We start from the raw sequence: 23,753 nt of genomic DNA, 5'->3' as shown, positions 1-23,753 counted from the left end.
TAAAGACATATTATGTACCTGTACCAGGAAAGGAATGGAAGGCTATGTAACAACTAGTTAACATTGGTCATCTCGGGGCAGCCCGGGTGGCCGCAGTGGTTTAGCGCTGCCGTCAGCCCAGGGTGTGATCCTGGAGACCCTGGATCGAGTCACACGTTGGGCTCCCTGCGTGGGGCCTGCTTCTCCCTCTCCCTCTGCCTGTGTCTCTGCCTCTCTCTCTGTCTCTCATGAATAAATAAATAAGATCTTAAAAAAAAAAAAAAAAAAGGAAGACTTTGCCCTTCCTTCTAAAAAGAAAAAAAAATTGGCAGCATTGGGTGGTGACCAAAAAGATAACAAAAAGGACGTATTGTTTAGATTTCTTATGGGATATTATCTTAGAAATATTAAGATGAGTAAGTTAAAATACAAATAAAGTATATGGTCTTTAAGATTCCTTCTAGGGAATCAGTTGACCTCAATTTTGATATTTTCTCACTTCGATACACACAAAGGATCATCAAAACCATTGAATGCCCCCACACACACCTTGCACTGGTGGGTGAAACAATAAAGCTACTGATCTGCAGCCAGCTAAATCAGCAGAGGGCTATGCTTCGAGGATGTTAGTATGATTCATGACAGTCATCTTCTCTCTCAATTTGGCCAAGAAGGAAGTCCTGTGGTCACTCAGTGATTCCGTTTTAGCACTAACTGGCATTCTGGCTTCTAAGTCGTTGCTTAGCTCTCTAAATTGGCATTAAAACTACCAAGATAAAACAAAAACTACCAAGATAGAAAAACAAGTCCATACTCTTTTTTGAAAATCAAAATGATATATGCAGGGCACCTAGTTGACTCAGTTAAGCAGCTGCCTTCAGCTCAGGTCATGATTTCAGGATTCTGGGATGGGGCTCCCTACTTAATGGGGAGTCTGCTTCTCCCTTTCCTCTGCTCCTCCCACCTTGCTCTCTCTCTCTCAAATAAATAAATAAAATCTTTAAAAACTGACAATACATACTGCTGTCTTTGCCAGTTTTTTCCCATATCAACAAATTCAAATCAATATTTTAAAAATCTGCCAAGATATAGACCCTTGAATCATCCAGGTGTATTCAAGGAAAGCCATTTCCTCCAGGTTTAAGATATGCTCTCAGACACCTGGGGTTTCAGACAAAATTGAAAGAGCAGACTCAGGTAGATGCAACCAAAAGAATTTTTTGGCTACCAGCCGTTAACATGATTACATAGTGCAAAGGTGTTTCTGATAAAAAAAAAAAAAAACCCACAAAAAACAGGATGTTCTGATTGGTGAGACACAGGTGATTTCCTCGTTTGGTGGGGCAGTCCCAAAAGAATGGGTCATATCTCTGCTGTATTCTCTTCTAGAACTCTTTATTCCAAGCAATCTTCATTTGTTTGGTCCTACATATTGATGGTAGGAAGCTCCAAGGTGACAATTTGACAGGAATATTAGTGATGAGTAAACTAACATAGTTTTTAGATTTAAGACTAAAATAACTAAAAGTTACCTCATTTCTCCAAAACTCTGTACTAATCTCTGGAATCTGGGTAATTCCCTATGTAAGTTATTTATGGTAAATTAAGCCCAGGGCCTTATTCACTGTAAACTGGCCTAATATATAGTTATTAAATGACATTTCACAAGGATACTCAAACTGGGAGACTCTCGTTGCTAATTTTCTTTTTTGGTCCCATTTCCTCATTTCTACTCTTCTGTGGTTTTGCCTATTTGTTACCTGTTTTCAATCTCTCTCAGTTGAAGGTCCTTCATTTTTTTTTTCACCAAGTTTAATTTCCACACAGTTTTAAGAGCTATTGAACTGAAAGGAGATTTTTTCATTAAAAAAATTTTTCCCTCCCCCACGGAAGGATACTTTTAAAGGCATTTGAGACATTTGGGAACTACAGTGTTATACTTCAATCTGTCTTGTCTAGCTCTTCTCTTTCCTTGGGTTCCCACTGAATTCCTTCGATGTGTGTAGATTGAATTTGTGTGATGGGAGAGTTTGAGCTACTCTGTTGAAAGAAAACCAATGACCACAAAACCCTGCTGAGCTGGTTCTTCTCCCAAAGCAGGCATGAGTTTCAAATTAGTTCTCTGGTTGCCTAATTCCTCATTTGTGATTTTTCTAGACCTCTGGTACAGACAGCAGGATGTTCAGACAACTATCCCAACTCTTTTTTGAAGTTAAGGAATCAGACCAAAAAGAAGTTCTAGCATTTTGGGAAACCTTGTGTGTCATAACAAGAATAGGTGTGTTCTTTTTTTTTTTTCTTCAAACTGTCATGTCTTTTTGCTTTTATCACTCAGCATGTAAAGGTGTCATTTTCGGAAAGAACTTTATCTTTGAATGCCAATGGCAGAAATAACAATTAATCTCAAGTATATGTTGAAATTCTAGAAATAATTTGCAGATTTAGCTTTCCCAAGAAATGTGTTGGTGCCTACCATTAGACTCCTTTTTAAAAAGACCTTATTTACTTATTTTGACAGAAAGAGAGTGAGAGAGCACAAGCTGGGGGAGTAGAGGGAGAGGGAGAAGCAGGTTCCCAGCTGAGCAAGGAGAAGATTCAGGGCTCCATCCCAGGACCCTGAGATCTTGACCTAGCAGAAGGCAGATACTTAACCGGCTGAGCCACCCAGGTGCCCCTAGATTATTTTTCAAAAGCTTTTCTAGATGTCCAAACATAGAAATGTGCAGTTTTCAAGCTTCTGCTTTACCTGCTTCTCTGAACAATTCTCTGTCCTTATTTCCACACGCTTTTAATGTTATGTGCCCACTACAGATTCCGATGGGGATCTCCCTTTCAAATTCATTAATATTTTATTTGCAGGGAGGTCTTGGAATTTCTCCATAAGTGACTAATATATCCTTTGGGAGGAGGAATCTTGATCTGTTGTCTCCTTCCTCAGACACTTGCCAAAAGCTTTCATTTTTATCAGAAACTTCCTGTAGAACTCTGAAAAGTTGCAGTCAGAAGACTGATGATTAGAATAAACCAAAGGAAACCTAACTCTGAATTGTAAGCGTCCTATCTGGGGAATTGGGCCACAGAGAAGGAAGTTCATTTAGGCCACTGCTGAGCAGCCAGGAATTCCTTACAGGGGCCTCGTAAATGAGTAAAGTAGATATGGAAAAACTAATGCCCCCATGACATTGATAACTCATTCTCTGTCAAACTGGCTCAGCAAGGTTAGTGGAGAGCTGCTTTGCCTTGTGGTGAAATCATCATGTTCACCTCTGCCTTCAAAGCTGATTGCCTTCGGGTCAACCTGCAACTTGTCAATCGCCTAAAGCTCCTGGAAAAAAGAAAAAGTGAGTAAATACTCCAGACAGCACAGCAAGCTGCCTCTCATCACTGAGCACTACCCTCCCTCACCCCATAGATCTCCTAAGACATTACTTAGCAATTTTGGAATTCAAAGGAATGTGCCTGACTTGTGGAAATGATGATTATGGTGATCAAATCACTTGAAAGTTTGCAAAGATTGTTCTGTGTCTTGATTGTATCAATATCAGTATTTTGGTTTTGCAAGATATGACCCTTGCCAAAAACTAAGCAAGGGGTACTATGGATCTTTCTGATTTACCTCTTACAAACTGCACTTGAAAAAAAAAAAACTACACTTGAACATACAATTATCTCAAAATAAAAAGTTTAATTTAAAAAGAAGTTTCCAAAGATTTAAAATGCAAAACAATGTCCAGATTACCGGACTGTTCTTCACCAAAGCAGAGAACTTTATCTAGTCAAGCTTTTTCAAATGTGCAGGAGCTATTAAGTTTGAGCTGCTGGGCAAATTTTTCTGGAAGGGCTTCCTTACCTTTTTTCAACACCCCCCCCCACAAGAGAAGCTATTTCTTCTATCAGGTGACAGTTCAAGTAGTATTACACCCATGAGTGGGGGTAGTAACTGACAAAAGTCTTTTCTTTAAATACAAGTTATTTTCTGTTGCCTCTTGCTTTTTCCTCATTTCAATGGGTTACATGAGCTGTTAACCCTTAATAAACTGAAAAATCGATGATCTCTGATTATGAGGAGGGTAAAATAAATACTGCATGTTCATGCAGTTTTCTGAGTGCTCCATAAATAGCAGTATTTACTATTGAATTACTATAATCTCTTGATGGAGAGGCAGCTGTTACTTAAACTCCCAAAACTGATTTTTGGGCATTCTTTAGAAAATAGGGGCTTAAAGAAGAAACCTTAGGCAAATAAAATTTAGGCAAACCCATTGGTACCCATCATTGTTACCATGAACAATGATGATGACATTGATGGTGTAGATAGAACTTGTGTTTTTTTTTTTTGAACTTGTGAACTTTAAACTGCATGCCCATGCGTCCTTTTAGTTGTCACATAAGCTATAATCCGGGCACAACATAAATGTTTGCTAATATTTGTAGCTATGAAACAACAATCCAGTATTAATCTGAAACAAGTCCAGTTCTACTATAATTTCTTTTCCCTGTGATGTCTAGAGCAGAGAACATTTTCCTACTTTGGAGTTGTTAAGCAACCTTTTGAGAACGGAGTTTTGTGTTTATTTCAGATTCAAAAGTAGTCCCATGTCAAGATTTGCTTGCAATGACAGAGTAGCTTGCACTGACAGAGTAACTCTGTTCATGATTAGAAAGTGACCATAAAAAAAATTTAAAAAAGAGAGTGATCATAACTTGATGAACAGACAGGTTACATATTGGAGGCTCAAGTTCTCCTGACTTGTGGAACACCTGTTTCCCCAGGCTCAGTCATCAGGTACCTAACACAGGGTGCTAAGACTTATCTCTTACCTTTTTCCAACAGGTTCCGAGGTGATGCTGGTGTTGCTGATCTGGGGATGACACTTTAAGAACCACTGACCTATTATATAATACTTTTTAAAAAAAATATATGCACATATGGTTTACATTTTGTTTTTTTTTTCTTTTTTTTTCTTTTATTTATTTATGATAGGCACACAGTGAGAGAGAGAGAGGCAGAGACATAGGCAGAGGGAGAAGCAGGCTCCATGCACCAGGAGCCCGACGTGGGATTCGATCCTGGGTCTCCAGGATCGCGCCCTGGGCCAAAGGCAGGCGCTTAAACTGCTGCGCCACCCAGGGATCCCCTGGTTTACATTTTGTATTGTTTTTGTAAAAACAGTTTTACCTTATCACACAACCTGCCTTTTTTATTCAACGAACTCCGCTTCGTACATGCATTTTTCTATAAATGTGCTTTGTGCTGCAGCTGAGCAGTCCCAGAAAGCAAGGAAAGAGATTGTTGACCATCTAGCAGCTGGGAAAGATGTTTCCATCTTTCCTGCCCTCTAGTGAGGGAGAAGGTGGGCTTTAATTTGTTGGGACCGTGCCAAAGGACATTGCCTCTAATTTTTATAGGAAGAAGTATACTGTTTCAGTCTAAAGAGCCATTTTTAGAACCATATGGTTGTCTTTTTCCCCACTAAACTTGTAGAAAAGAGACAAAAAAGAATCCATAAATCACCAAATCTGGAACCAAGAATTTTGGTATATTTCTTTCAGTTTATATATGTATTTCTGTATTTTTCTATGTGTGTATAAACACATACGTAGGTGCACATATAGTTATATATATTTATATGTACATATTCTAATATCAGTTAAACATTATTTGGTATTATATTTTGAACATTGTCCATAGACTATTTTTTAAAGATTTTGTTTATTTATTTGGGATGCCTGGGTGACTCAGTGAGAGTCTGCCTTCAGCTCAGGGCGTGATCCTGGGGTGCCACGATCCAGTCCCACATCGGGCTCCCTGTAGGGAGCCTGCTTCTCCCTCTGCCTGTGTCTCTGCCTCTCCCTCTCTGTGTCTCTCATGAATAAATAAATAATATCTTTAAAATATTTATTTGTGTGAAAGATTTTATTTATTAATTTGAGAGAGAGAGAGAGAGAAAGCAGGAGTAGGGGGAAGAGGCAGAGGGAGAGGGAGAAGCAGCTTCCCTGCTGAACAGGGAGCTCCACAAGGGGCTGGATCCCAGGACCCCAGGATCATGACCTGAGTTGAAGGCATTTAACCCACTGAGCCACCCAAGTGCCCCGATGGGCTACCTTTGGAGCAGGGGTTGGGACGAGAGAGAAGCATAAAACCCTGTGTCGCTTAACTTTGTGTTTTTCTTAGGAAACTGGATTCTGGTCTGGCCGATCTATATCTACACTAATCTGAGCATCTCCTCAAATCCATTCAGAGTTACCTGAGTTGAAAATAGTAAGTCTAATAAGTTTTCACTGCCTGTGGCACGGCTATAGGTAAGGGTATCCCTAGTGCTACTTGTTTGGAATTGTGGGATTAGTTAGAGGAATCCTTTCTTCTCTCTCTCTCTCTCTCTCTTTTGTAAGGATTTTATTTATTTGTTCATGAGAGACAGAGAGAGAGAGAGAGAGAGAGAGAGGCAGAGACACAAGCAGAGGGAGAAGCAGGTTCCATGCAGGGAGCCTGACATGGGACTTGATCCCAGGTCTCCAGGATCAGGCCCCAGGCCAAAGGCAGCACTAAACCCCCGAGCCACCCGGGCTGCCCTTCTCTTCAACTTTAAGTGAAAAAATATTTTTCTTTTAATGGCAATGGTAGAAAAAAATAAATAAACCTTACTTAAAAACAAAAACAAAAACAAAATCTGAAACTGGGTTTATTTTGTGTTGAGACAGAAATCATAATTTATGAGGTGCTTAGAATTAGAGTTTTTAAGTTTATCACATTTATCAGATATTTAAAAGCAAAGCAAAGCACTTGTTTTGTTGCTATTGCTATTGTTTTGATGCTAAAAGAATGTACTTCCAGTGAGGTAAGATGAAAGTGATTTTTGCTCTTTTGGTGGCTCTTCATCTCCAGCACATTTGCCATACATAACTTCATGAATTTCACCTTTATTTCTTTCTTGGTGATGGTCTGCTCCAGTATCAAATCAGGTGTGTGTAAAGTATAGCCAAGAATATGGCCAACTGTGTTGAACAAATTAGATTGGAACCATCAGTTCTCAGGTAGTATCATTCCAGAGACATACATTTTTCTAAGCCAGTAAGTCCAGGAAAAGCAAATATGAACAAACTTATGGCACATAATTTTGGCAGACTGAAAGATATTTAGAAATAAGTTTTGCATTGGAGGTAGAGCAACTTGGATAAAGATTTTGGACTAGGGGACTCAGATGCTTATCAAAAAGCTAGTCTCAAGCAAGCTGAGATGGTTTCTTTATGAAGAAAGCATCCATTTTCCCAAATGTAACTGGCCTGTTAATATGAAGGAAGTTAATATACTTAGAAGCTTCAACTTTTGAACATCTTACATCGTGACCACACACATAGAATTCAGGACTGACGTTCAGCTGAGACACAGAGATCTAGCTACAGTGTTGTTTCATGCTTGTGGACATTCTCAGCCTCAAGGTATCAATTCTGGTTGGATGGTGCCTTACTGAACTGGTGGTTAAGTATGTTGAATACCACCTCTGACTTAATTCAAATACTTATAAAATTAGACTTCTCAATTCAAAATATTTTTTCTTATGCTTATTTTCTTCTCCTTATTTTACTTGGCTTGAGGTTCTTTCTTCCCAGGACAGGGCTGACTTATATATAAACTAAACTCTTTTTGCTTCTGAGTTTGTAGAGATGTGTGTGACCAAATCTGTTATGTTCTTTATCTTGCAGCTAATGTGTAAAATTTTTTAAAGGTTTTATTTATTTATTCATGAGAGACACACAGAAAGAGGCAGAGACACAGGCAGAGGGAGAAGCAGGCTCCCCACAGGGAGCATGATGTGGGACTCGATCCCAGGACCCCAGTATCATGTCCTGAGCCAAAGGCAGACACTCAACAACTGAGCCACCCTAGTGCACCAGCTGCTGTATAAGTTAAATGTGAACACTCCACCCCAGGTGCTAGTAAAAAAGTACCTGATAGGAATTCCTAAGAACTATAATGTGCCATATAAACCTGAGGCAACCATTATGGTGAGTGCTTTCAAGAAGGAAGACATGACTTTAAAGCTGAGAATTTTTTGTGCACCAGGATATTTTTTTCTCTGCTTAGGAATGTGGCTTCCAGAGTAGCTCTGGCAGGATTGTAAAGCAGGTGACATTTGCACCTTTTCTTCACCTACATACTTTTCCTAACAGAGCTTGACTTCTGCTGTCACATGACCCTTCTAAGCTGGTAACAACAACGTAGAAAACAAAGATGAAGATATCTGAAGTGTTATGTATTTAGAAGTGTGTAAAAAAAACACACACACATACATGAAGAAGTGTATAAACATTTTTAGTTCTTAAGACCTCAATTTTATCCCAGGGATAATTTGCATTTTAATAAAGAGCTCTTGGAATAAAAGCTGCAAGATCCTAGGGTGTAAGGCACTTTCTCTTTTGGTGTTGGTTGAGAGTATGGGTTCAGTAGTGAGATGGCCCATATTCAGATCATAGATTCACCATTTGTTAACCGTGAGACCTCAGGCAAGTGAATTACCCCTTCAAAGACTCAGTCCTCTGAACTTTAAGAAAGGGGATAATAATAGTTAATAATTATTACCAAGACTCATAAGTTTATTGAGATGATTAAGTGAGCTAATATGAAAAAAAATAAATGGGTTTATATGAATAAGGAAGTTAAATGCAATACGTGGCACGTAGCCAATGTAATCAAGTTTTGCTTTCATCGTCATCACTGAGAATGACTTAAACTTCCAAAAGGTGGTCATGGAGTGTTTCGGGGCAAGAAAGATATGCCCCTAATACCTTTGAACTGCTGAGGTGGCATGTACCATGTTGGATTATGGTTAAGGGGCACACTTTTCTGATGCTTTGCTCCTTGCTGGTTATCTGATCGGGACTCTTTTACTTTCTCTCTTTTTGTTCTCTCTCTTCCAAAGAGTTCTATGGTTTGTTTGAAAGAGGACACTTCTCCAGATTTATGTATACAAAGTTTTGAGATTTTTATAATATTTTCAACAAGAGAGTAAAGTGTTTTCACTACAAATAAATTAATATTGAAACATGAGGGGATCCCTGGGTGGCGCAGCGGTTTGGCGCCTGCCTTTGGCCCAGGGTGCGATCCTGGAGACCCGGGATCGAATCTCACGTCGGGCTCCCGGTGCGTGGAGCCTGCTTCTCCCTCTGCCTGTGTCTCTGCCTCTCTCTCTCTCTCTCTCTCTGTGACTATCATAAATAAAAATTAAAAAAAAAATAAAACTTTAGACAACACAGAAAGAGACTTTGAAGAAGTAAAAGCCACATGAAATGCCATGAGAGATGTACCCAAGAGGTCAGTCTCTAGACTTTTTCTCTTTCTTCTCTCTTCTTTAGGTGATTTCATCCTACCTCATGGTTTACAATCCCATCTTTAGGGTGAGGGCTTCCACATATATATTAGTAGCTAAGACCTCTAGCTTGATATGAACTCCAAGCTAATATAGCCACTCACCTTCTTGACATCTTCACCTGGATGTTTCAGAGACATCTCAAACTTAACATGTCCAAAGGTTCTCTCACCCCTTCAATGACCTACTCATTCTATAGTTCATGGCAATTTCATGCTAGGGCAAAATCTTTATATTTTCCTTGACTCTACCCCTTCTCCCTACCCGTAGCCACTGACCAATCTTCAGCAAATCTGTAAAGTAACCAGTCTACCTTCTAAATCTATCCAGAATCCTACTACTTCTCACCACTTCCACTCACAGCACATCTATCTAATCTACAATAATCTCTTGCCTGGATGACTGCAATAGCCTCTTAACTGGTTTTCCTGCCTCTGCTCCTCTTCCCATTAACTGAGGTTCAATATAGTAGAGACCTGGTTAGTACCTAAGTCAGATCATGTCACTCTTATGCATTTAAAGCCTTTCTTTTGGCTTTAAAATATTTATTATTTATTTATTTATTTATTTTAATTTTTTAATTTAAGAATGAGAGCATGAGTCGGGAGGGAGAGGCAGAGGGAGAAGGAGAAGCAGACTCTTGGCTGAGCCAGATTTGGGGTGGGCTCAATCCCAGGACCCTGAGATGCTGACCTGAGCTGAAGTCAGATGCTTAACTGACTGAGCCACCCAGGCGCCACTGTCAACTGGCTTTTTACTTCACTTAGAATGACAGGCAGCAACTTTCTTCTCATCAAGGAGGCTGCCCACATGCACTCTCACCTCTTCTCACTGACCTCTTTCTTTCTACTCTCCCTCTTATTTACTCTGCCTCAGCCACACCGGCCTCCTTGTGCTTCTTCAAACACACATGCTGGTTCCCACCTCAGGACCTTTGTACTTTCAGTACTCTGTGTTCTTTGGCTAATCGACCCCATCTCTCCCTCACTTCCTTCAGGTCTGCACTTACATGTTCTCTTCTCTGGAAGTCACTTCCTAGCTACCTTCTCTGAAATGTCACCTCTTCCCTCTTCTCTGCTTTATGTTTTTTCTCTATTGTTTTTATCTCTGACGTACTGTACAGTTCACTTAGTGATCTTGTTTATTATCTGTTTCTTCCACTGGGATATCAGTTGTATGTGGACAGAAACTCTTGTCTGTTTTGTTCACTGTAGCATCCTTAGCACTATGCTGGGGTTACAGTAAGTGGCCAATAGATTCTGTCAAGCAAATGAATAAATCTGGAGTTTGCCTCTGCTAAAGTTTGATAAAGTCTCTCGTAGACCTATCTATACATATTTAAGTGTAGCTCTTAATCATTGATGTACCACAGGGTCTGATCTCATAGGCACTCAAAATATAGTTATTGGAAGAGAGAGAAAGAAGCTTGTGGGGGACACCTGGGTGCTCAGCGGTTGAGTGTCTGCCTTCGGCCCAGGGCATGATCCCGGAGTCTGGGAATCAGGTCCTACGTCGGGCTCCCTGCGTGGAGCCTGCTTCTCCCTCTGCCTGTGTCTCTGCCTCTCTCTGTATCTCTCATGAATAAATAAAATTTTTTTTTTTAATAAAATCTTAAAAAGAAAAAAAGAAGCTTGTGGGCCAGAAGCTTGAAGGTTGCTTTAACTGTCATTGACTTACATTGGAGTCTAAGCTTCATGAAGGCAGGAATCACGTCTCTTTGCTCATGGGAGCGTCTGGGTGGCTAGGTTGGTTGGGTGTCTCCCTTTGACACAGGGCATGATCTCAGGGTCCTGGGATTGAGCTCTACCTCCAGGGGGCTCCCTGCTCGTTGGGGAGTCTGCTCCTCCCCCTAGTCTGTGCTCTCTCATGTACCCGCTCTCTCTCTCTCAAATGAATAGACAAAAAACTTTAAAAATTAATTAATTAACAGACATGTGTTATACCCTTCAAAAAAAGAATTTTTGCATGTAGTGGGTATGCAATAAGCAAATGTGTGATAAAATGAGAATGTAATATGATTCTTACCCTCTTGCCTCAGGCTGAAGCACCAACAGACCTGGTCAGTATTGAATTTACTGAGGATATCAAGAAGGTGCTCTTGGAGAACAGGTGGAACTGGTTTGATCCACTTCGGGCATCACCAGTCTCTGTACCGGGACCCTTTCCTATGAGATCCCTAGCACCTTGTTTCTCATGCCTTCCTACTGAAAGACAGGTCAGTACAGAAAGAGAAACTGAATCTGGAATGATACTACAAGTAGTGGTAGTGTATATTTCTATGTGAGCTTTTTGAACGGTACAGTAATCTCTGTGAAGTTTTGTAAACCTGGGGGGCATATTTACAGTCATTTAACTGACATTTGATGTGTTTTTATGCTGAACTCATGAGAAATGGGCCTATAGTCTTTTATCAACCTCCTGACAATACCGCAATATGGACAGCAAGGAATATTTTTATGAGCTGGACAAATCTGAAAGCCTTTAACATACAGTGTCTTAGACTCATGTTTCAATATTTTTTTAATTTTTATTATTATTATTTATTTATGATAGTCACAGAGAGAGAGAGAGAGAGAGGCAGAGACACAGGCAGAGGGAGAAGCAGGCTCCATGCACCGGGAGCCCGATGTGGGATTCGATCCCGGGTCTCCAGGATCGCGCCCTGGGCCAAAGGCAGGCGCCGAACCGCTGCGCCACCCAGGGATCCCCTCATGTTTCAATATTAATTTATTTGTAGTGAAAACACTTTACTCTCTTGTTGAAAATAATATAAAAATCTCAAAACTAAAAAAAAATCTCAAAACTTTGTATACATAAATCTGGAGAAGTCAAATAAATAAAAGTTAAAGGGATCCCTGGGTGGCGCAGCGGTTTGGCGCCTGCCTTTGGCCCAGGGCGTTATCCTGGAGACCTGGGATCGAGTCCCACGTCGGGCTCCCGGTGCATGGAGCCTGCTTCTCCCTCTGCCTGTGTCTCTGCCTCTCTCTCTCTCTCACTGTGTGCCTATCATAAATAAATAAAATAAAAAAAAATAAATGTTAAAGAGCCACAGACATTAATTTTCTTTATTCTCTATTCCTTCTCTATGAAGTAAAGAGAAATTGTTTTATTCTTTTTACCTTGGTAGGCATTTCTGGGCCATGAAACTCTTTTTTTTTTTTTTTTTTTTTTAAGATTTTCTATTGTAGGGGTGCCTGGGTGGCTCAGTTGGTTAAGCATCTGCGTTCAGCTCAGGTCATGATTCCAGGGTCCTGGGATCAAGCCCCACATTGGGCTACCTGTTCAGCGGGGCGTCTGTTTCTCTTCTCTCCCTCTGCCCCTCCCCAGTGTTCATTCTCTCCCTCAAATAAATTAAAATATTTTAAAAAAAGATTTTATATTTCAACATAATTTAACCCTGATTTTCCTTGTTGAAATTATTTGAACTACACGTTGTGTATTGCTCAACTTCCAGTCTTGGAATGCAAGTCCTCTGATTTAAAATAAAAAAGACTGGGATCCCTGGGTGGCGCAGCGGTTTGGCGCCTGCCTTTGGCCCAGGGCACGATCCTGGAGACTCGGAATCAAATCCCACGTCAGGCTCCCGGTGCATGGAGCCTGCTTCTCCCTCTGGCTGTGTCTCTGCCTCTCTCTGTCTCTCTCACTGTGTGCCTATCATAAATAAATAAAATTAAATTAAAAAAAAAAGAGTGATAATCTCTAGTTCCATCCATGTCACTGCAAATGGCAAGATTTCATTCCTTTTATGACTGAATAATATTCCAGTGTGTGTGTGTGTGTGTGTGTATAAAACATCTTCTTTATCCATTCATCAGTTGATGGACACTTGGGCTGCTTCCATATCTTGGTGTTGTAAATAATGCTGCTCTAAGTCATTCAGAGAAAGACAAATACCATGTGATTTCACTCATATGTGGAATTTATGAAAAAAACGAGCAGAAGGAAAAAAGAAGAGAGAGACAAACCAAGAAACAGACTCATTTTTTTTAAGAGATGTATTTATTTATTTATTAGAGAGAGAGTGAGGGCACAAGCAGGAGGAGAGGCAGAGGGAGGGGCAGACTCCCCACTAAGCAGACAGCTCCACGCAGGGGTTTGATCCCAGGTCTCAGCGATTACAGCCTAAGCTGAAGGTAGATAGATGCTCAACTGACTGAGCCACCCACACACCCCAAGAAACAGACTTTTTAAAAAAGATTTTATTTATTTATTCATGAGAGACACAGGGAAAGAGGCAGAGAGACATAGGCAGAGGGAGAAGCAGGCTCCATGCAGGGAGCCCGATGTGGGACTCTATCCTGGGACTCCAGGATCACGCCTTGAGCTGAAGGCAGATGCTCAACTGCTGAGCTACACAGATGTCCCAAGAAACAGACTTTTAACAATAGAGAACAAACTGTTGGTTATCAGGGGGGAGATAAGGGGGATGGGTGAAATAAGTGATGGGGATTAAGGAATGCACTTGTGATGAGCCTTGGGTGATGTATGGAAGTGTTGAATCACTACATTGTATACCTGAAACTAATATAACACTGTATATTAATTAACTGGAATTAAAACAAAAAATGGGACGCCTGGGCCAAAGGCAGGCGCCAAACCGCTGCGCCACCCAGGGATCCCGATTTCCCAATTCTTGTAGGCGACCACAGGTGACAGAAGAAGCAAAACTCATAGCCACTCCTAAAGCTAATTTCCAGAAGGCATAAAAAAAAAAAATTCACCTTCAGAAGAATGAAGCTTGACTGTGATAAAGTTATTTTTATGAAATATTTATTGAAAAATTACTATGAAAAAATATGTTGGGAACTCCAACCATATCCCAGTGATCTTTTTTCTTTCAGAGTAACTCCTATAAGAAGAACGATTTGCTTCCTTCACTGGTTCCTAGTCAGTATGGGGAATTCTCGTAGAAACTGGAATTGCTTAGTATTTGTTGAAGTTTTCCAGTTGTTATAAGACTATTCCTCAAGGTGCCTGGGTGGCTCAGAGAGTTAAGGGTCCCAGCTCAGGTCTTGACCCTGGTCCCAGCTCAGGTCTTGATCTCAGAGTTATAAGTGTAAGCCCCATTTGAAACTCACTTGAAACTATGGAGGAAAAGACTGTTCCTCCATAGGTGAGAGAAGGTTATTACTGATTCACTAGAAGTACAGTGGGTTCCTTTATAATAGCTAACAGTTTTCAAACTGGATGTAGATCTCAGAGAGAGCACAAAAAAGTTTTAAAACCACTACCACACTGGATCATAATGGCACATATTTTGAAAAAGTGTGCCTTTTTAAAAAGTCCAGATTGTCCTTGAAGTAAGGGCCAAAAATATTTTACCACTACCACCATTTGCATGATAGAAGAGTTATGTCGTTCGCCAGCCAGATTATATGCTGCACTCTCAAAAGTCATAATAGCCTACTGTTTTTGAGGCTGGGATTTCTTTCTGGAAGACTGTATTATTGTGACTTTTAATTATATGTATCGAAATGAACAGGTCCAGGGACGCCTGGGTGGCTCAGCAGTTGAGCATCTTCCTTTGGCTCAAGGCATGATCACGGAATTCGGGATTGAGTCCTGCATCGGGCTCCTTGCAAGAAACCTGCTTCTCCCTCTGCCTGTGTCTCTGCCTCTCTCTTTCTCTGTGTCTCTCATGAATAAAGAAATAAAATCTTTAAAAACAAAATGAAATGAACAGGTCCAAGACTCAACCCTCCCAACTTTTCCAAAGCCAGAATCAAGATCCAAGATTGGTTTTGATAACTTTATGCTACCTGATTTGCCCAATATAAACCCTCAAGTGAGCCTATCCATTGACCCTTATGGTTCTGAGGAAGTCGATTTTGAAGATCTTAACCGGAGACTTGAAATGCTGAAGAAAACCACATAATTCCTTGGTCTTGGATTGAGCAATTAATTGGGAATCAGAGCTATTCAGCACAAATTTTAATATGGCTACACATGTGTGGGTCTGAAGTTTTCTCATTTACAATCCCTCCCATCTCTTAAAGTCTATGGTTCTCTGTCTGTAATAATGTGTGTGTGTGTCTGTTTGTACATACACATAAAATTATTCCTGTCTTTTAAAATTTATAAATCTTAGGGGCGCCTGGTTGACTCAGTTGGTTAAACATCTGCCTTCAGTTCAGGTCATGATCCCAGGGTCCTGGGATCCAACCCCACATGGGCCTCCCTGCTCAGCAGAGAGCCTGCTTCTCCCTCTCTCTCTGCCCCTCCCCCTCCCCCGCCTCATACTCTCTCCCTCACTCTTTCAAATAAATAAAGTCTTTTAAAAAAATTTAAATATTAGATGAAGATTCCTGACCTAAAAAGTTTTATTAATTATAGTCAATAAATTGTTTTCCCCTGGGTCCTTATTTCTTTCATAAGTATCACTTTTCTCAGGGAGGCAGAAAGGTGTGTATTTAAACCCTACCCACTTATTAACTGTAAGATTTTTGGTAAATGGTACCTCCTGTTGGATGTGAATAAGAGAGTAAAGAAACTAGAGAAATATGTATCTTTTTAAAAATGAGTATTTTGGGGGTGCCTGGGTGGCCCAGTTCGTTAAGTGTCCGGCTCTTGGTTTTGGCCCAGGTCATGATCTCAGGGTCGTGCGATTGAGTACAGAGCCCAACATGGAGTCTACTTGTCCCTCTCCCTCTGCTCCTCTACCCACCTCTAGAATAAATAAATAAATAAATAAATAAATAAATAAATAAATAATTTTAAATTTTTTTAAATTGTTTTTTAGGATTCTGAGTGGCTCAGCGGTTGGATGCCTCACAGTGAGCCAGGGAGTGATCTGAGATCAGGGTCAGAGGAGAAGCAGGCTCCTTGCACGGGAGCCGTGGGGATTCGTTCCGGGTCTCCAGGATCGCGCCCCAGGCCAAAGGCAGGCGCCAAACCGCTGCGCCACCCAGGGATCCCAAAAAGATTTATATTTCAACATAATTTAACCCTGATTTTCCTTGTTGAAATTATTTGAACTACACGTGTGTATTGCTCAACTTCCAGTCTTGGAATGCAAGTCCTCTGATTTAAAATAAAAAAGACTGGGATCCCTGGGTGGCGCAGCGGTTTGGCGCCTGCCTTTGGCCCAGGGCACGATCCTGGAGACTCGGAATCAAATCCCACGTCAGGCTCCCGGTGCATGGAGCCTGCTTCTCCCTCTGGCTGTGTCTCTGCCTCTCTCTGTCTCTCTCACTGTGTGCCTATCATAAATAAATAAAATTAAATTAAAAAAAAAAAGAGTGATAATCTCTAGTTCCATCCATGTCACTGCAATGGCAAGATTTCATTCCTTTATGACTGAATAATATTCCAGTGTGTGTGTGTGTGTGTGTATAAAACATCTTCTTTATCCATTCATCAGTTGATGGACACTTGGGCTGCTTCCATATCTTGGTGTTGTAAATAATGCTGCTCTAAGTCATTCAGAGAAAGACAAATACCATGTGATTTCACTCATATGTGGAATTTATGAAAAAAACGAGCAGAAGGAAAAAAGAAGAGAGAGACAAACCAAGAAACAGACTCATTTTTTTTAAGAGATGTATTTATTTATTTATTAGAGAGAGAGTGAGGGCACAAGCAGGAGGAGAGGCAGAGGGAGGGGCAGACTCCCCACTAAGCAGACAGCTCCACGCAGGGGTTTGATCCCAGGTCTCAGCGATTACAGCCTAAGCTGAAGGTAGATAGATGCTCAACTGACTGAGCCACCCACACACCCCAAGAAACAGACTTTTTAAAAAAGATTTTATTTATTTATTCATGAGAGACACAGGGAAAGAGGCAGAGAGACATAGGCAGAGGGAGAAGCAGGCTCCATGCAGGGAGCCCGATGTGGGACTCTATCCTGGGACTCCAGGATCACGCCTTGAGCTGAAGGCAGATGCTCAACTGCTGAGCTACACAGATGTCCCAAGAAACAGACTTTTAACAATAGAGAACAAACTGTTGGTTATCAGGGGGGAGATAAGGGGGATGGGTGAAATAAGTGATGGGGATTAAGGAATGCACTTGTGATGAGCCTTGGGTGATGTATGGAAGTGTTGAATCACTACATTGTATACCTGAAACTAATATAACACTGTATATTAATTAACTGGAATTAAAACAAAAAATGGGACGCCTGGGCCAAAGGCAGGCGCCAAACCGCTGCGCCACCCAGGGATCCCGATTTCCCAATTCTTGTAGGCGACCACAGGTGACAGAAGAAGAAAAACTCATAGCCACTCCTAAAGCTAATTTCCAGAAGGCATAAAAAAAAAAATTCACCTTCAGAAGAATGAAGCTTGACTGTGATAAAGTTATTTTTATGAAATATTTATTGAAAAATTACTATGAAAAAATATGTTGGGAACTCCAACCATATCCCAGTGATCTTTTTTCTTTCAGAGTAACTCCTATAAGAAGAACGATTTGCTTCCTTCACTGGTTCCTAGTCAGTATGGGGAATTCTCGTAGAAACTGGAATTGCTTAGTATTTGTTGAAGTTTTCCAGTTGTTATAAGACTATTCCTCAAGGTGCCTGGGTGGCTCAGAGAGTTAAGGGTCCCAGCTCAGGTCTTGACCCTGGTCCCAGCTCAGGTCTTGATCTCAGAGTTATAAGTGTAAGCCCCATTTGAAACTCACTTGAAACTATGGAGGAAAAGACTGTTCCTCCATAGGTGAGAGAAGGTTATTACTGATTCACTAGAAGTACAGTGGGTTCCTTTATAATAGCTAACAGTTTTCAAACTGGATGTAGATCTCAGAGAGAGCACAAAAAAGTTTTAAAACCACTACCACACTGGATCATAATGGCACATATTTTGAAAAAGTGTGCCTTTTTAAAAAGTCCAGATTGTCCTTGAAGTAAGGGCCAAAAATATTTTACCACTACCACCATTTGCATGATAGAAGAGTTATGTCGTTCGCCAGCCAGATTATATGCTGCACTCTCAAAAGTCATAATAGCCTACTGTTTTTGAGGCTGGGATTTCTTTCTGGAAGACTGTATTATTGTGACTTTTAATTATATGTATCGAAATGAACAGGTCCAGGGACGCCTGGGTGGCTCAGCAGTTGAGCATCTTCCTTTGGCTCAAGGCATGATCACGGAATTCGGGATTGAGTCCTGCATCGGGCTCCTTGCAAGAAACCTGCTTCTCCCTCTGCCTGTGTCTCTGCCTCTCTCTTTCTCTGTGTCTCTCATGAATAAAGAAATAAAATCTTTAAAAACAAAATGAAATGAACAGGTCCAAGACTCAACCCTCCCAACTTTTCCAAAGCCAGAATCAAGATCCAAGATTGGTTTTGATAACTTTATGCTACCTGATTTGCCCAATATAAACCCTCAAGTGAGCCTATCCATTGACCCTTATGGTTCTGAGGAAGTCGATTTTGAAGATCTTAACCGGAGACTTGAAATGCTGAAGAAAACCACATAATTCCTTGGTCTTGGATTGAGCAATTAATTGGGAATCAGAGCTATTCAGCACAAATTTTAATATGGCTACACATGTGTGGGTCTGAAGTTTTCTCATTTACAATCCCTCCCATCTCTTAAAGTCTATGGTTCTCTGTCTGTAATAATGTGTGTGTGTGTCTGTTTGTACATACACATAAAATTATTCCTGTCTTTTAAAATTTATAAATCTTAGGGGCGCCCTGGTTGACTCAGTTGGTTAAACATCTGCCTTCAGTTCAGGTCATGATCCCAGGGTCCTGGGATCCAACCCCACATGGGCCTCCCTGCTCAGCAGAGAGCCTGCTTCTCCCTCTCTCTCTGCCCCTCCCCCTCCCCCGCCTCATACTCTCTCCCTCACTCTTTCAAATAAATAAAGTCTTTTAAAAAAATTTAAATATTAGATGAAGATTCCTGACCTAAAAAGTTTTATTAGTTATAGTCAATAAATTGTTTTCCCCTGGGTCCTTATTTCTTTCATAAGTATCACTTTTCTCAGGGAGGCAGAAAGGTGTGTATTTAAACCCTACCCACTTATTAACTGTAAGATTTTTGGTAAATGGTACCTCCTGTTGGATGTGAATAAGAGAGTAAAGAAACTAGAGAAATATGTATCTTTTTAAAAATGAGTATTTTGGGGGTGCCTGGGTGGCCCAGTTCGTTAAGTGTCCGGCTCTTGGTTTTGGCCCAGGTCATGATCTCAGGGTCGTGCGATTGAGTACAGAGCCCAACATGGAGTCTACTTGTCCCTCTCCCTCTGCTCCTCTACCCACCTCTAGAATAAATAAATAAATAAATAAATAAATAAATAAATAAATAAATAAAATATTTTTTTAAATGAGTATTTTAGGGATGCCTGAGTGGCTCAGCGGTTGGATGCCTGCCTTTGGCCCAGGGCGTGATCCTGGATTCATGGGTTCGAGTCCCACATTAGGCTCCTTGCATGGAGCCTGCTTCTTCCTCTGCCTGTGTCTCTGCCTCTCTCTGTGTCTCTCATGAACAAATAAATGAAATCTTTACAAAAAATAAATAAACAAAAATGAGTATTTTAAAGAAAGAATGTGCAAGCACAGAGTGAATGAGAGGTGTTGTCAGGAAATCCTTGGAATCTGGTATATCTGGGCTCTGCCACTTACTAGCTGTGAGCCTCTTTTTTCTTACCTGTAAAATGGAGACAATAATGAGAATGAAAAGAAATAATGTATGTAAAGCTCTTTAGCACTTAGTACGTACTCAATAGATATTAGTTTCCTTTTCAGTTTCTATTTGCTAAGTTCTAGTGGGCTAAATATTAGTGACTCTATGAGATTGGATAAAGGAGAGGCTGAGAAAACTAGATGGTCAGATTAATTATTTTGTTTCTTGTACAGCTGCTTTTGTTTTTAGCAGGCTGTATGCCCAGTGCAGGGCTCCAGCTCACTCCCGAGCTGAGATCAAGAGTCTGATGCTTAACCAACTGAACCACAGGCACCCTTGTTTGTCTTTCTTTCTTTCTTTCTTTCTTTCTTTCTTTCTTTCTTTCTTTCTTTCTTTCTTTCTTCTTTCTTTCTTTCTTTCTCTTTCTTTCTTTCTTTCTTTCTTTCTTTCTTTCTTTCTCTTTCCTTCTTTCTTTCTTCTTTCTTTTTTAAGATTTTATTTATTCATGAGAGACACAGAGAGAGAGAGGCAGAGACATAGCAGAGGGAGAAGCAGGCTCCTCAAAGGGAGCCCAATGTGAGACTCGATCCCAGGACCCAGGATCATGACCTGAGGCAGATATTGAACCACTGAGCTACCCAGGCATCCTTATTTTTCTTTTTAATAGCCTTTATGTTGTAGAGCAGTTTTAGGTTCTCAGCAAAATGCCAAATTAGTTTTTTAAAAGATTTTATTTTTTTGAGAGAAAGAGAGCATGAGTGAGATGGGGGAGGGGTGAAGGTTTGGGAAGGGGAGAGGGACAAGCAGCTTTCCCGCTGAGCTTGGAGCCCTCTGCAGGGCTCCATCCTGAGACACTGAGATCATGACCTGAGCCAAAGCCAGCTGACCCAGGTGTCCCTAAATTAATTTTTATTTTATTTTATTAAGATTTATTTATTCATTTGAGAGAGAGAGGGGGAGAGCATGAACAGGGAGCAGGGGCAGAAGAAAAGGGAGAAACAGATTCCCTTCTGAGCATGGAGCTGGACATGGGGCTCAATCCCATGACCCATGAGATCGTGATCTGAGCTGAAGCCAAATCAGACACTCAACCAACTGAGCTACCCAGGTGCCTCCAAATTAATTTTTAAGTGCAGTTATTGGTTATGCAAAGTCTTTATTTCAATATCCTATTTTATGTGTCTAGGAGAGTTTGCATTGCCCCTTTAATAGGTGACAAAGTGATACCTGTAAACCAACTTCTCTCTTTAAAAAAATCAGTCTGATCTTGAATGTTTCATTGTAGGATTTTCTCCTCCTCATAAAAAGCACGTTCATTCAAAGACTATGGAGTCTGAGGAAGGTATTTCCAAATCCAAGGCCAGGGACCCACTTGCACAGCAAGCTGGCTGCCTTGCCTATGGAGTATAGCGCCTCACTCTGGCACCTCTTTGGATGATCACTCCTAGATCATCCTCTGGAATATATAAGCAGTTTGGTTGAGGATTTTGGGGTGTTTCCTCAGCTGGGTACCAGGACATTGCTGCATCAATTACTGTGTATGTCTCAACACTTCTTGGATTTCACAGGCTTATTTTGTTTTGTTTTGCTTTATTTTATTTTATTTTATTTTATTTTATTTTATTTTATTTAAAGTAGGCTCCATGCCCAGTGTGGAGCCCAACCCAAGGGCTCGAATCCATGACCACAAGATCAAACCCATGAACATGATATCAAGACCTGAGCTGAGGGATCCCTGGGTGGCTCAGCGGTTTAGCGCCTGCCTTCTACCCAGAGCGTGATCCTGGAGTCCCAGGATTGAGTCCCGCATCAGGCTCCCAGCATGGAGCCTGCTTCTCCCTCTGCCTCTCTCTCCCTCCGTGTGTCTCTCATGAATAAATAAATAAAAATCTTATAAATAAAATGTTTTTTTTTTTAATTTTTTAAGTTTTTTTTTAATTTTTATTTATTTATGATAGTCACACACAGAGAGAGAGAGATTGGGAGAGAGAGGCAGAGGGAGAAGCAGGCTCCATGCACTGGGAGCCCGACGTGGGATTCGATCCCGGGTCTCCAGGATCGCACCCTGGGCCAAAGGCAGGCACTAAACCGCTGCGCCACCCAGGGATCCCTAAAATGTTTTTTTTTTTTTTTTCAAAAAAAAAGAAGAGCTGAGATCAAGAGTCAGACACTTATGAAAAAAAAAAAAGTCAGATGCTCAACCAGCTAAACCACCCAGGTGCCCCTTCCCAGGCTAATTTTAAAGCCAACTGTAGATCTGCCTGATTTTAGAGGAGTAAATATGGGACTACGCACTTAAAGAACAACAAAACCAATGTACCACAGAATTTTCTAGGCAAATCATGGTGCCCATATTAAGAAACTAAAATTACTTGAGTAGGAAATGAGTCAGAGCCCTGCTGTGTTTCTGGACGGTGCGTCCCTCTCTGGCGGCCACAGTTTTGTCTTTCCTAAGCTAGAGAATGGCACTATTTCCTCAAGTTGGGGTTTGAATTGGTTGCAATCTCACATATCTGGTGAGAGTTTCACTCCAAAAGTGCCAACATAATACAGAATCATTTACACCAAATATAAGTACTCCACAAAAAAGAAAATATTGTGACATGAAACTTCTTGAATGGTCCTCTGGACTGCCTCTTTTAAGAAATGTCTAAAGCAAAGAAGGAGCTTGGGTGAACCTTGTATCCTGTGGGCTTTGGTCTTTACTTTGAAGGAGTATGTATATACTACATTTCCTAATGGTCTTGGTAGGAGGTCAAAGACCATATGGAGTTGGCTATTAGAGTTTCAATTTTTACATCATTTCTACCTCTTTTGTTACAACTGAAAGATTAATTCCTAAAGCCTTTTCTCAAGGCAGGATAAATTGTGAGTAGGGAACCATGCTTAAAAGAATTGTAAAAATGCTTTTTTGTGAAAACATTACATAAACAACAGAGGGACTAATTTCTCTCTGACTTTCAGGTTTATTTATAGATTCGGGTGACTCAAAGGAGTGGAGCTGCCTCTTTGACTCACGTCACTGTCACTGTATTTCCTACAGGGTTGTATCTCCTTCTCTCTCCTTTCTCGGCTGAGGTCTCTGGCACGTGGAGAAGCAGGAAAAGTTCCTCATGAAAGATGTTCACCACATTTCTGCAGGGAGAGCTTTCCCTATCTGCTGTAAAATTGTATGGTTTCAGCTGCTGATACTGAGTCATTTGAGAACCCCACTACATCTAAGCCCAAAAAAGAAGGTCCCCTTCTGGTACCACAGATGTCTTTAAAAAAGACCTCTTTCACTGTTTTGGTGCCCAATGACCTCATTTTTCTGCTTCTTTTAAGACTAGGATTTATCTGCTGAATGATAATATCATGATATTTTTGTGTTTGAGGATTTTTTTAAATCTAGTTTTCCTTAGTGAGGTTAAGAGAGGTATGACAGTCTCTTTTGAAAAGTCTATTACAGATTCTGTGCACCTAGGACAATGTGGTATAGTGAAAAGTCTTGGGCAGTACATTTATTAAATGATTATAGGCTATAAGATATACAGTTACCACTCACTTTTCAAAAGTTCACATTAGACCACTTCACTTTTATGAATGACCTATGTTAGTACCTGTTTTCAATAACCAAAGGAGATCTGAAGATTTTCACTTCGACCAAAAAAAAAAAAAAAAAAAGTGAAAAGTGAAAATGGCATTCAGTGTTTGTTTTTCAGTGAGCTTTTACAGAAGCAGCATGCACACCGAACAGTGAGAGTGGCCCTGCCAACTTCCCTGAGAACTATGCTAAAATTTAGATATTTATCCTAGAGAAAGCTCATATTTATTGAGCTCATTTATTTATATGC

Source organism: Vulpes lagopus, chromosome 10 (assembly GCF_018345385.1).
Source record: "Vulpes lagopus strain Blue_001 chromosome 10, ASM1834538v1, whole genome shotgun sequence".
NCBI classification, from domain to species: domain Eukaryota; kingdom Metazoa; phylum Chordata; class Mammalia; order Carnivora; family Canidae; genus Vulpes; species Vulpes lagopus.
This window is presented reverse-complemented; position numbering follows the sequence as displayed.